The sequence below is a fragment of the Leptopilina heterotoma genome, unplaced genomic scaffold (assembly GCF_015476425.1).
Source record: "Leptopilina heterotoma isolate Lh14 unplaced genomic scaffold, ASM1547642v1 Lhet_311, whole genome shotgun sequence".
Classification (NCBI taxonomy): Eukaryota; Metazoa; Arthropoda; class Insecta; order Hymenoptera; family Figitidae; genus Leptopilina; species Leptopilina heterotoma.
The window spans coordinates 581,386-597,413 of NW_025111012.1; positions in this window are offsets into that span (position 1 = coordinate 581,386).

Consider the following 16,028-nt stretch of genomic DNA (forward strand, 5'->3'; position numbering starts at 1 on the left):
AAATTTCAAAGTTGTATATTTAGTCCAGGCGCCCTGTCAATAGTATGTGACATAAATCCTACCCAATAGGCAAAAACGTTTTTTGATAGATTAGTAGCATAGAAACAAAGGCCAACAATTTGCACCAACTTACACTAAGCGCGATTATTGTTATAAAACTTTGAAGATGCCAAAATCAGTTTTTTTGAAATTTTTTGACGATTGTTCTTTTCAGTGAAATTTTAGAGAAAAAAGTTGTTATTAAAAGTTGTAGAGCTTAAGAATATATAAAAATGAGAGGTCGCACGATATTTTTCAACAATTTGTTTATGAGTTACAGAATTAAAACCATATAAGTCAAACGATTTTTAAATATTTTATAATTCATTTAATTCTTATTTAATCAATCTTTCCCATAGCAAAATCATTGCTTTTGAGGCCCTTAATTAGCATAACAAATTTTGACCCAATCGGATTAATAGTTTTTCCATAATCTGATTGTTAATTAACAAACTTTTTTTTTGCATTGATTGTCAAATTTGTGATTCGTTAAAAAAAATGTTTTTCAAGTTGCATTTTACTCTTAAGGCTATGTCCAAGTTGTGAAATGTAAACAAACCAAAAGGTTACTAAACTAGCACTAAAATCGCAATTTTGCGACATCCAATTCTCCATGATCCTAAAGTTCTGAACGTTCAAATGAACGAAATTTATTTTCTTCTTCTACAAATTAAATTTTTATTATAATATTTTATGTCACTATGAATAAAATTAATTATAAAGATTCTAAATATAAAACTTATGCTTTTAATCTGTATTGCAATCAGTAATTTATGAAAATATTTTTAATAAAAAGTATTTCGTTCATTTGAACGTTCAAAACTTGTGGATCATAATTCTCCCACAAAAAGTAACATTTTTACACTTTCTTTACAAAAATGGAAAATTAGAGTGTCAAAGTTTCCAATAAAATAATTTTCGACTATCAGCAATAAAAAGCAATTAGTAAAATAACTAATTAAAATGACCTGTAAAATAGCATTTTTGATGCGTCGCGAAAAATAAACTGTTTGAGTATATCAACCGCATGGATGATGAAGAAGTTCCATGTCAGCGATTGGACCTTCAACATGTGGAAGGGTAAATTTTTCCCTTTCCTCTTTGAAATTACAAGAGAAAGGATAAAAACTTCTTCATCGTCCGTGCGGTTGATATAGTCCAACACTTTAATTTTTCGCGACGTGAACTCTGTTGCTCTTTGCGCAATAGGGTGGTCCAAAAAACAAAAAGTCAGAATTTTTTGCTCTCACCCCCCAGGATTGAAGTTTGTAGGAAAAAAAATACCACTGTTTTTTTTTCTTCATAATAAAATAATATTAACCCGTGCCTCAAAGCCCCTCAAATTTCTTATGTTTTTTAAATAAGAAAAAAACATTTTTCGTAAATTTAATATAAAATCTAGAGAAAATTTTTTTTTTACTAGGTTAAGGATGTTTTTCTTCTAGAGTGTTTAAAAAATAAAATCCTTTTACATATTTAACAAATTTTTTATTTTCCATATTTTTTTTATTTTTGAAAAATTCTCAAAAAAGCAAAAAACGGTAAATTATTAGTTTTGATTCGTTATTATAATTTGTTCTCATTGATTGTAATACAATTGGTCAAAATTGAGAGACCACCCATTTTCAGGCGAATGAAAAACGTTTTAAAACATAAGATTTATTGAAACTAAAATTTTTTTCTGTTCATTTTTTGATAGATGATAAAATGTTAAAAAGAACAAGATATTTCAGAATTCATTTAGATATTTTTAAAAAATCGTCATTTTCAATGTTTTACAAAAATTTGAATAACTTCTAAAATAATGAACGCTTTTTAATGATCTTAGTCTTATTTTAAAGGTCATTTGTTACACTATAAGAATTACTTATAGGAATTAACGTTTAATTTTTGTCTTAGAAAATGCAGGCCGTCAAACTTGGACCAAAAAAATTTAAAAAATTTGGAACAATCTTATTAACAGAAAAATAATTTTTAAAATTCTAACGTATTTTTTTTATTAAATTTTTTTTAAAAATCTACACCATATGATGTTTTATATATTTTCTAAAATAGTTTTCAGTACAGAAAAATTGTTCCAAATTTTTTTAATTTTTTTGGTCCAAGTGTCAAACTTGGACACGTTAATGACTATAAGAAATTCTTATAGTGTAACAAATGACCTTTTTATCCCACATGCACAAAAACGGCGCTTTCTGATAGCAGCCGACAGGGAGGAAAGTCATTCATTTCTTCGACCGTATGAAAATGGCGGCCGTGTTCTCCCAAGGGCAAGAAAATTAGCTGTTCACATGCATTTTTCTTGCCCAAGGGAGAAGACGGCCGCCATTTTCATACAAATCGAACAAGTGAATGACTTTTACTCCCTGTCGTCTGCTATCTGAAATCGCCGCTTTTGTGCATTAGGAATAAAAAATATCGTAAGTAACACGAGAATAAAGGCAGCCAATTTCTCCTCTTGTTGCTTAATATACTATTAAAATAAGACTAAGATCATTAAAAAGCGTTCATTATTTTAGAAGTTATTCAAATTTTTGTAAAACATTGAAAATGACGATTTTTTAAAAATATCTAAATAAAATATTGGTCAAATGACTTCTAAAAGATCTTGTTCTTTTCAAAATTTTAACATCTTTCAAAAAATAAAAAGAAAAAAATTTTAGTTTCCATACATTTTATGTTTTAAAATGTTTTTCAATCATCTGAAAATGGGTGGTCTCTCAATTTTGACCGGTAGTGTATGTAAAAGGATTTTATTCCTTAAACACTCTAGAAGAAAAACATCCTTAACCAAGTGAAAACAAAATTTTCTCTAGATTTTATACTAAATTTACGAAAAATGGTTTTTTTCTCATTTAAAATACATAAGAAATTTGAGGGGCTTTGAGGCACGGGTTAATATTATTTTATTATGAAGAAAAAAACAGGGGTTTTTTTCCTACAAACTTCAATTCCGGGGGGTGAGAGCAAAAAAATTCCGACTTTTTTTTCTTCATGTATTTTTGGACCACCCTATTGCGCAAGCGCAGACCGTACCAAGGTCGCAGTGACATCACCATGCAAAAATGCACATTTTGTTTTTGACTGAAACTTAGTTCTTTTCTCATGCTTTCAGTTATGCAAGGTTTAGTAACCAAATTCGATACTTTAGTTCAACATTTCTATAAAGAAAATGTGAATTTATATTTATTTCCGCAACTAGGAACCGCAAAAAAATGCTTCACTATTCGGTCTATAATGAGGCATTTTTTCGCGGTTCCCATTTGCGTAAATAAATATAAATTCACATTTTCTTTTTGGAAATGGTGAACTAAAGTATCGAATTTGGTTACTAAACCTTGCATAACTGAAAGCATGAGAAAACCAGTGAGTATCATTCAAAACAAAATGTGTACTTCTACATGGTGCTGTCAATGCATTCTTAGTACGGTCTGTGCAGGCACAGAGAGCAACAGAGTCTCAGGTCGCGAAAAATTAAAGTGTTTGACTATATCAACCGCACGGACGATGAAGAAGTTTTTACCCTTTCTCTTGTAATTTCAAGGAGGAAAGGGAAAAATTTACCCTTCCACATGTTGAAGGACCAATCGCTGACATGGGACTTCTTCATTGTCAGTGCGGTTGATATACTCAAACAGTTTATTTTTCGCGACGGGTCAAAAATGCTATTTTACAGGTCATTTTAATTAGTTATTTTACTAATTGCTTTTTATTGCTCATAGTCAAAAACAATACTCTAATTTTCCATTTTCGTAAAGAAAGTGTAAAAATGTTATTTTTGTGGGAGAATTGGCTGTCGCAAAATTGCGATTTTAGTGCTGGTTTAGTAGGTTACTACCTTTTGGTTTGTTTACATTTCACAACTTGGACTTGGACTCCCGATTTTAGAAAATCGGGATAAATACTACTTTATTCCTGGTATCTTCCTGCAACTTTTAAGACCAAAGTGATTAATCTAGCTCGAACTCGTAAAACATGTTTTAACGAAGCGAGAAATATTCAACTGAAAACAATTAAATAACAAAAAAATAGTTTTGTTTTAAGCAGATTCCTTTTTTTTAATGCATATTTTCCTCTTGAATATGGCTCAAAAACAATTCTCTTATCTTAAGAGCAAAATACTCTTCCATTAAGAGTAATATTCTTGATTCAAGAGGAATTTTCCTCTCAAAAGAAGAATATTTGTTTTCACACGGAAAAAAATTAATCTCTAAATTAGAGATTTAATCTGAGATTTAGGCATAAACTATCACTGGAATCGGACGTGAGATGTAAGTAGATCACTAAAACTGAAATTTGGTATTATATCTAACCCGAATATTCGTATTGTAAAGAACACGTATTTTCTTATGTCTAAAAATGATATTAGGAATCTCAAATTTTATGACATGGAACATATGTTCTAAACTATCAACTTATTTGAATAAAGTAAAATCTAATATATTATTTGAATTAACAATATTAAAAATTTTAGTCGTATATACAGGGTTGCTACAATTTTTGGAAAACCTGGAAATGTCAGGGAATTTTATTTTGTATGGAAAAGTCAGGGAATAGTCAGGAAAAAATGAGAAAACACTTGGAAAATAATTTTCTGTTAAAATTATGTTAATTTTTAGCGAATTTTACTGAATTTTACCATGAAAAAGTACCCTTCTGTACTTTTTTCCCTACACTATCTAAAACTGAATCAGTAAAATTTGACTGATTTTCAGTGACTATATTCTCGCAATTTGAATCAGTAAAATTTCACTGAAGATCAATTAAAAATGATTGAAATTTCAGTCATACACTGATTGACCAATTAAAAAATAACTGAAATTTTCAATATTCGTGACTGAAATTTTCAGTAACTTTTTAATTGGCCAATCAGTGAAAAATGACTGTTAACTGGTCTACTAACTGGGAAAAACCGGAAATATGCCAGGAATTTTATGTCAAACCGAGAATTTTTTCACCAAGTTAAAAAAATTTTCTATTATTGGTGGATTCCACGTCAGTTCAACACACTTATTTTCATGACTTGTTGGGATGTGGCTGTAATTTTGTAAATTTATTACTTTTATAGTGATAAACAACTCCACCAAATATTTTTTCAAAACTTTGAAAATTACTAAAAATATTGCATTTTTAAAATTTTTGTCTTTTTTTTTTAAAGTGCTATAACTTTGGTTCTAATTAACCGATTTTGGATTTTAAAAAAAGGATTTCTTTGGTTTTAAGTATATTTTAAGTTAAAATTAATATAAAAAAAAAAATTCAAAAAATTTTTTTCTTTGAAATTATGAAAAATTAAAAATCCGTTTTTGAAAAAGCATCATCTTCGATTTTTTCAAAATTTTACTAAATGTTAGGGCAAATGTGCTTTATATGTCCTGTAAGTTTGTTCTTGGGATCTCAAAGGGATTCGGAGTAAAAAAATAAAACGTAACCATATATTACGAACATATGGGGCAAAATTCCTCAACTGCCCAGGTAAAAAAATGAATTTTCTCCAAACTTTGCTAAAATGTTACTGTTATTAGTAGAAGTGTAAATATTACTTTTTTTTTGAATTTGATAATATATTTTTTGAGTTATAAGGTTTTAAAATTTTGATTTTTTTGAAAATATTTTTTTTTCGATTTAATATATTGATAAGTAAAATTAATCAAATTTAAAGTATGAATAGTGATTTTTAAAAAGGTTTTCACGGGCTATAAGCTGGTTGTAAAAAAAAGTTGTTTTCTGTCAATTTGACCTTGAAATTCAAGGTTTTATTAAAAAAACATTATTCTCAAAAATTTAAAGAAATTCGTCAAAATAATTTAATTATTCATAAAAACTAATAAAAATTTTTAAAGCCATTTGTAGATTTAAATAATAAACACCCTGAAAATCATAAAATTTTTAAATATTTTATTTTCGCTAATGAAAAAATGTTTAAAACTGAGTTATTTTTCTAGAAGTGATTAATATAACAATAAAATATGCTATGTTTGCATAAATTTTGCTTTTTAATTAATTACTTTTTATATAAATCACACTTTTAATGTGTATGGAAAAATATTGTTTGAGACTTGGAAAACCTGGAAAAGTCAGGGAATTTCATTCGAGAAAAATTGTAGCAACCCTGATATTTATATAATTCGTATTTTTGTAATTACTCGATATAATAAGAATGTATAACTTATCACAATTTAAAGTGAGAATTATTCACAAAATATTTATATTGTTTTCCCTGTATGAACTATACATTGACAAGCATAAAAAAGTAGTTGGATATTTTTAAAACACAATACGAATTTTATATTTTTATTTCTTTTTTTTGTTTTAATAAAATTATCTCAACATCACACATTATAAACATTTTTTTTCCATTTCTTAATAAAAAAACATGTTTTAGTAAAAATTTGTATAGGTTAGGTTTTCAGGTGTCAAAAGAAAATCATATATTTATTATAAGTTTAACAAATACAGGGAATCCCTGGGGGAACGGGTTGATGCTTTCTTGACGCGAAAACGTCAAGAATCCGTCAAAAGTTGACGTTAACAAAAAAAGTGTTTTAAATGCAAAAATATGATAAAGTAAGTATTGGGTTTTGTATAAAAAGTGTTTATTAATCGTTTATGACCATATTTGTTACAAATTAATGTAAATTAAGTGAAATAAAAGATAAAATATGTGGAAATGTCAAGTGAATGTGTATTGATAAATTAGTGTGTATTTATTGAGAAAGTGTTATTGTCATGATTTTTTAATGTCAGATAAATAGTTAAAAAGTGTAATTTTATTATTATAATGTGTTATAATTAATAAAAGTTAATGTTTTAATAGTATGAATAATGTATATATAGCAGCTATGAAAATAGTGAAGGACGGTTACCTACAATAACTGTTGATATGTCGCCGCGCGTTTTGCAAGACAGATGGCGGGAGTGGCATTTGTCCATGTGTTTTATCACATGAAAATTAAACAAAAATACTATTTTTACATTGCAAGATACTTATAACCTTTCTTTGAATTATTTAAATTCAAAGAAAATAATGATAAATAATGTATAACTACTTAAGGTATTTGTCGCGCGACTGGTCACTCTCAAAAGTTTGTATCCGTTGACTGTACTTATGAAACGATTATGAATGCGAGTTTCCAAAAAACTTTTGCGGACGTACAGTTTGACACACAGATGTTCTCAAAGTATATTCATAACCTCTCGCATGAAAAACGATCGTGGCAACGTCGCAAGTTTGGCGTATGGCCGTCTTTAAAATTTCGCGCCAAAAGTAGCAGACAAGCTGTAGTATTTAACAAGCGCTATTGCCACGTTTACGAATTCACCTGTCATTTACAATAAATGTTAAAATAGTTTTTCAAGTTTGATGTTAAATATCTTTTAAACGAGACGGTGAAAAATTTTCATTTTTTTTATAAAAGTTCATTTTGGTTCAATAAATAAAACTTTAGTTTTTCTAAAAAATCTGTCGATTAGTATAAGTGCAAAAATTAAAAATCTGTGGTTTTCATATGGTTTTCCTATACCGTACATGTTAAAAATCGAAACTTTGATTTCATTTTTTGAGACTTACAGACGGTCAATTTTATTTTAATAGGCCTTATTTTGTAGATAAATATCCAAAGAATAATTATGTGAAATTTAAAAAAATTCTGTCGAAAACGAATTTACGCGACAAATACCTTAAGGACGCTGCACGGTGGGAAATATTTAAAAGTACGCATAGGCGTAGCGAGCGATTTCTCCTCAACTTCCACTCTTTTCCCCTCTTTTCGTCCATCTTGGTGAAATTTTTTGACTTTGATAATTAATTAAAAAAAATCCAGATTGAAAATGAAAAAAAGGGCGATTTAGGGAAAAATAATATTTAATAGAGAATATTCAACAAGTTTTCTTATGACGATTAGATGTTTCTATGGGCGTGAATATCAATCCGCGTTTTCCAAAACATAGCAAACTGACAGCTCAATATGGGAGGTTAGCCATGGCCGACTATATCAGGTTGCACCGTTTGCGTAGTACAGTAGAAATGAACGTGAGGAACAAAAATATTAAATGTCAATTATACTCTCATTGTTTACTATTACATTTATTATTTGTTTATTTATTTATTATTGTTATTATATCTATTATTATTTATTATTTTACTTACTTTTTTAAAATATTATTATGGAAAAGTATTAAAATAATAAAGGAAAATTTTTTATGAAAAAATTATTAAACAAATAAAATTTCTAAACAAAAAAAAAGTAAATAATAAAAAATTATGAAATGTATAATTTTAAAAATTTTTTATTGTTATTTTTATTATTGATATTTTTAAGTATATGAAAAATCTAATTTAAATATTCCACAAAATTAGTTTTAAAGTAATTTTTTATAAGGAATTCAACGGTCATAAAATAAAAGCGGACAGAAAATATTTTGACCCTTTTTCAATTATCATTTTTCTTAAAAATTGGTGGATTTCGAAACACACGCGTAATTTGGTAGAAAATATGTTTTTAAATCCATGAAAAGAATTCCAAATGAAATCGATGACTTTCATAATTACCTATAGAAGTATTGTTTTGAAAAAAATCTTTGTTTTTAAACTGAAAATTCTAAAAATAACATTGTTATTCAATTTTTCTATATGGAAAATTATTTGTTTACTTATTTAATTTCTGATCAAAATTTAATCTTAATTTTTCTGTATTTCTATTTTTCATCAATAAAAATTACGATATGAAATTATTTAGAAAAATAAATGTCAAAAAATGCCCTTTTTTAATAAAAAAAAAGCTGCAATGTATTGAAAAAAGACGAAAATTTAATAATCTACTTCAAAAATTGTTAGAAAAAAATTGCAAACATCAACGTCGTTTTCTCAAGACAAAAATGGTTTTCATAATTGGAAATAAATTCTGAGTACCTCCGTGTTTCAGAAAAAGGACTTTTTTTCATAAAAAAGATCCAATTTTATGACAAAAATTATGTTTAATAATATTTTCATAAAAAATTTACATTACTTTGTTTTATACTTTTCCATTATAATATTTCTAAAAAGTAAGAATAATAATAAATAATAATAGATAAATAAACAAATAAATATAATTATTTATATCCTTTAGAAAAAAGACATGAGTGAGAAATCTCGAATTTCAATCGAAAATAATTGAATGTACTCTCGCAGTTATAGCAATGAAAATGAAACATAGAAGGGCACACTCACATTTCCAAATCTAAAGAAATATTAGTACCTTAAAAACTCATACATAGTTAGAACATGGAGCTACAGTCGCTCTTTTCAATATCATTATGAAGTGTCAATTTTTATTTTATTAACTTAACTTTAGAGAAACTAAATAAAAATTTAGGTAATTTTAAATGAGTCACAATAAACAATTTAATATTAAATAAAAGGAACAATTTGAATAGAAAAAAAGAAGAAAGTAAAAAAGTCGACCGCGAAGCGGTCGACGAAGTGCTAGTAATATTAAATAATAAAAGTAATGACTTATTATTTTTGTTGATCATCTACGTCCCTACATTACCATAGCGTAAATACTTTCAACACGAAAATGGTGCAACCTGTTATGGTCGGCAAAGGCCTACATCGAGCTGTTGCTTTGTTTTGTAAAACGCGGATTCATATTTACGCTCCTAGAAACATCTAATCGTCATAAGTAAGTTTGAATTATATTCTCTATTAAATATTATTTTTCCTTAAATCGCCCTTTTTTTCATTTTCTGTCTGAATTTTTCAAAATTAATTATCAAAGTCGAAAACTTCCCCTCTTTTGGTGTAATTTTTTACTTTGATAATTAATTTTTAAAAATTCAGACAGAAAATGAAAAAAAGGGCGATTTAGGGAAAAATAATATTTAATAGAGAATATAAAACAAGTTTTCTTATGACGATTAGATGTTTCTATGGGCGTAAATATCAATCCGCGTTTTACGAAACATATCAAACTGATAGCTCTATATGAGAAGTTGGACATGGCCGACCATAACAGGTTGCTCCGTTTGCGTGGTACAGTAGGAATGAACGTGAGGAACAAAAATATTAAATGTCAATTACTCTTATTGTTTACTATTGTATTTATTATTTGTTTATTTATTTATTATTGTTATTATATCTATTATTATTTATTATTATACTTACTTTTTAAAAATATTATTATGGAAAATTATTAAAACAATAAAGGGAAATTTTTTATGAAAAAATTATTAAACAAATAAAATTTACTAAACAAAAAAAAGTAAATAATAAAAAATTATGAAATGTATAATTTTTTAAATTATATTAGTTATACAAATTTTTTTAAACAAAATTATTTCAAATACCAAGATTAACTTTTTTTATAGACAATTTAAAAATTAATACACTGGGAATAATATTGACACATTCAGAAAAAATAAATTTTAATGGATAATTTTTTTTTATTATTTATCAACTATAGTTTATTTCTAAAAAAATTATACATTTCATAATTTTTTATTATTTACTCTTTTTTGTTTAGAAATTTTATTTGTTTAATAATTTTTTCATAAAAAATTTTCCTTTTATTGTTTTAATAATTTTCCATAATAATATTTTTAAAAAGTAAGTATAATAATAAATAATAATAGATATAATAACAATAATAAATAAATAAAAAATAATAAATATAATAGTAAACAATAACAGGGTTCCTACAGAATCTGGAAATCATGGAAATGGTATGGAATTTTTAAAAGTCTTCTGGAAATCAGGGAAATAATGGAAAAGGCCTGGAACTTTTAAAAGTTTCTAAATTTTTTCTGTTTTCTATTTTTTCTCTTGAATAGAAATTCAAATAATAACAAAGCTAAATGGCATAAAAGAGAAGAAAAAATATTGAATTTTAAGAAATTCGATTTTTCGGATTTTTGATAATTTTATATAATTTTAGATTTTTTACCAAAGAGTCGAGACTATTAAATAAGTAAAGTATTTTCCAAGAGCCCAAAAATAATGAAGCTAAATCCCATAAAAGAGAGGAAAAAATGTTGAATTTTAAGAAATTTGGTTTTTTGATAATTTTAGATTTTTTACCAAAGAGTCGAGACTATTAAATAAGTAAAGTATTTTCCAAAAGCCTAAAAATAATGAAGCTAAATGCCATAAAAGAGAGGAAAAAATGTTGAATTTTAAGAAATTCGGATTTTTGGATTTTTGATAATTTTCGATAATTTTAGATTTTTTACCAAAGAGTCGAGACTATTAAATAAGTAAAGTATTTTCCAAGAGCACAAAAATAATGAAGCTAAATTTTTGATAATTTTCGATTTTTTACCAAAGGGTCGAGACTATTTAATAAGAAGGGTAAAGTGCGGATAGATGCCCCCCCTATTCGAAAATTACATCTAAATTCTACAAATATTAATATTTTTAATTGACTATTCGATTTTTACACACTATTACTATTTATCATTAACATATGTAAGGACCAAATACCTACAATAAATAATAAATTAATTAGAACGAAAATTCAAAAGGTCTGTATTTGGCCATATATCCCACCTGGGTGGGTAAGACGCTCCCCGCGGTAAGTTATTATCATTTATTACAACTATTATTATAAAAAATGGAAAACGTCGATCTAATATGTTTCTCTGATTAAATTGAAACAATTAAATAATTGAAAATATTTTCTTACATGTTAAATATCCTCGATTTTTGTAATGAGGAATTTTGTCCAGCAGTTTGAAAATTTTTGGACATTTTTAGCAATCTGAAATTTTTACATTATTATAACTAATAACCCCGGGGTGCCAGCGAGCTGGTACTTTACAGTAAAATTGTTATGGCCAATAGGTATAAAAAAACTAATAATCCATAAATATAGTTTCTTTCATATTGGAGAACTGAGAAAGGGGGCATCTATCTGCACTTTTCCCTAAAGTATTTTCCAAGAGCCCAAAAATAATGAAGCTGAATCCCATAAAAGAGAGGAAAAAATGTTGAATTTTAAAAAATTCGGTTTTTTGAATTTTTGATAATTTTAGATTTTTTACCAAAGATTCAAGACTATTTAATAAGTAAAGTGTTTTCAAAGAGCCCAAAAATAATGAAGCTAAATACTATCAAAGAGAAAAAAAACTGTTGAATTTTAAAAAAATTGGTTTTTCGAATTTTTGATAAATTTTGATAATTTTAGAATTTTTACCAAAGGGTGGAGACCATTAAATAAGTAAAGTGTTTTTAAAGAGCCCAAAAATATTGAAATTAGATTTAAAATTCTATTGGAATTTCGTAAAAAATTGACCTGGAAATCATGGAAAAGGTATGGAATTTTAAATTCGGATTTCTGTAGGAATCCTGAATAAGAGTAATTGACATTTAATATTTTTGTTCCTCACGTTCATTCCTACTGTACTACGCAAACGGTGCAACCTGATATAGTCTCCACCCTTTGGTAAAAATTCTAAAATTATCAAAATTTATCATAAATTCGAAAAACCGATTTTTTTAAAATTCAACAGTATTTCTTCTCTTTGATAATATTTAGCTTCATTATTTTTTAGCTCTTGGAAAACACTTTACTTATTAAATAGTCTCGAATCTTTGGTAAAAAATCTAAAATTATCAAAAATTCAAAAATCCGAATTTCTTAAAATTCAACATTTTTTCCTCTCTTTTATGGAATTTAGCTTCATTATTTTTGGGCTCTTGGAAAATACTTTACTTATTTAATAGTCTCGACTCTTTGGTAAAAAATGTAGGGGAGAGTCTCCAGTTGTGAGACGGGTTTTATTTTTGACCCGTAAATTTTAAACGGGTAAACAAAATTGTAAATAAAATACACCGTTCGAAAGGTAACAGAAATACGCAACTTTTATTAAAAGAAAGTATAGTGTTTCGTTGAACTCAAAAAAATTTACGATACATTTTCCGAGCACATCGCTTTTTTCAAAAAAAAAAATGTCTCCAGTTGTGAGACACTCATTAAAAATTGCTAAAATTTAATAAGTTTGACATAAAACGTTATGTTTAGTAGAAATAATTAAATATATTAATAATATATATTATTATATACTAAATAATAATATTTATTTGCCAAAATATGACTATCAAATAAACTCAATTTAATAGCTTCAACAAGAGCATTAAAATTGATTTCTTCTGAATCAATTGACTTTTTTCCACTTGACATGCCCAAAAATACTAGAAAAAAAATCAAAACAACATTTAAATAGTATGCCTGCAAAGTCGTATTTTTTATGCTGCCCAGATGGGTGACACCGTCTCACAACTGGTGATATGCTGTGTCTCACACTCAGAAATTGGCGCTATTTTGAAAAAGGAAAATTAAATTATTTTCAACCGCAGATTGGAACAATGCAATATTGCATCACAAAATATAAGGAAAACCCTAAAAGAAAATGCATTACATTTACCTTTTCCAATTAATTAACTTGGAAAAAAAGAACTTTGCATTTATTGAAAAAACGCTTTTTAGTCGATTATCACCCTCAGTGTTAGTATTTAACAAAAACAGTTTATATATCCGCTTCGGTGTACACGAAAAAGTTGGCTCTTATAAAAAGAAATGTTTTTATATAAACCAATCGGCTTTTTAATATTGCATGTTAAAAAAAATTGACTGTCTCACAACTGGAGGTGTCTCACAACTGGAGACTCTCCCCTAAAATTATCAAAAATTATCAAATTTCAAAAATCCGAATTTCTAAAAAATTCAACATTTTTTCTCCTCTTTTATGGCATTAGGTTCATTATTTTTGGGCTCTTGGAAAATACTTTACTTATTTAATAGTCTCGACTCTTTGGTAAAAAATCTAAAATTATCGAAAATTATCAAAAATTCAAAAATAAACATAAAACATGAAAATATAATAGCTTTTTTGTCGATATTTTACATTCGAAAGTTTTATTTACATAATGAAATGTAATTGTTAATAATACTTAAATGAGATCTTTCATAAGAATTTGTTTTTTAATAACAGGCTCATAATTTTGAGAAGTTAAATTGACACCTTCTTTCTCCTTATTATTTTTTAAAAAACTATCAATAACTTTTTATCAGCCATCTAATTTTTAAAAATGAAACGTAAACATTTTTTAGTAATTTACTAATAACTATCAAAATGGAAAAAATGGATTGTTTTTAGTCATATAAATTTTTTTAATTTTAGAATCCACATAGCCATAATTTTGTACAATAATAAATTATGAGCAATTTAATTCCAATAAAAAAAATTATAATTTTTTTTCTAGATAGATCTTAAATCTTTATAAATGATTTTTTTATTATTGAACAACCGACTTAAAACACTGTATTATTGAAAATACAATTAATATTTTTAAATTTGACATAAAGTTTGTAAACATAATATAATAAATAATCACGTTAAACAAATATTATTTTGGATTTTTAATCAAACAATTTATATAACCAAAAGAATTAAGTTTTCATTCTTAATAGATTTTTTCTATACTTGATGGAACTTTTATAAAGTCAAAAAAGGTATTACTATTAAATTATGTGAAAAATTTAGTTTTTAATTTTTTTAAGAAGCTTAAAGAATAATAAAATTAGATACGAAAAATTCGAAACGTTAAAAAGTTGTAATTTAATAAACATCCACTATTAGTAATTATTATAATATATTATAATCAGGGTGAAGTCCCATTGAACCGTTTTGCGTTGCGTTTTGCAACTAGGCCATGAGTGCAAATATAGACAACATATATCTGTATCTCTCTCACACTCATGGCCTAGTTACAAAACGCAACGCAAAACGCTATCATGGGACTCCAGCCTCACGCGTCCAATAATAAATTTAATTCACTTGGCGGGTTTTTTGAAATCTACGAAATTCACCAAAAAACTAAAATTCTTGAATTCTGTAAATTTTTTTTTACCTTTTTTGGAAAAAAGTAGCATTTAGTAGCTTTTTGACAAAATAAGTAGCAAAAAGTAGGCTTGACCAAAAAAAGTGGAAAAGTGTGTCACTTCGAAGCCTAGCTTCATTATTTTTGGGCTCTTGGAAAAAACTTTACTTATTTAATAGTCTCGACTCTTTGGTAAAAAATCTAAAATTATCAAAAAACCAAATTTCTTAAAATTCAACATTTTTTCTTCTCTTTTATGGGATTTAGCTTCATTATTTTTTTGCTTTTGGAAAATACTTTACTTTTTTAATAGTCTCGACTCTTTGGTAAAAAATCTAAAATTATCAAAAAACCAAATTTCTTAAAATTCAACATTTTTTCCTCTCTTTTATGGGATTTAGCTTCATTATTTTTGGGCTCTTGGAAAATACTTTACTTATTTAATAGTCTCGACTCTTTGGTAAAAAATCTAAAATGAAAGAATATAAATTTATTAAAAATAAATATATATCATATATTAACAAAAGTAACAAATAATTTCTGAATTATCACATTTTTGAAACATTTAGTTAAAACTTAATAACAGAATTCTTCCTTAATTAATTTATGTATTTATTAAATTTTCTTTAGTTTTTCCTCCATAATCTTCATTTTTTCTTTCATTTTCATAATTTTTTCTTGCTCTTTTTCAAAATAGATAGTCTATTGTAACCAGTCTTAGTTGATTTTCTGAGGGCGCAGAAATTAAATCAAGCCCAAATTCTGTGTTAATTACTACTCTTAAAAATAAAATATAATAACAGACAAAAATAAAGTAAAGTTTAATTTTTCTTTTAAAACAAGGTTTTCTTTATTTAAAATCATCATAATAATAACCACTTTAAGTCTAAAAACAATAATAAAGCCTTTTTTATGTAGGTATTTTTGCACCGCCAGCAAAGTTAGCAATGAAAATAAATAAAACCTTGAACACGTCAACTTTTAATTAAAATAAAATACATAAATATTAAGTTTTGGTATATACTTCCTATATCTATTTTAAAACTTACATCGTTAAGTAATTTTTAAAAAAAATTTCAAAATTATTTGTGCCCTGAACAAAATATGTATTCACTTAAATTATTAAAAT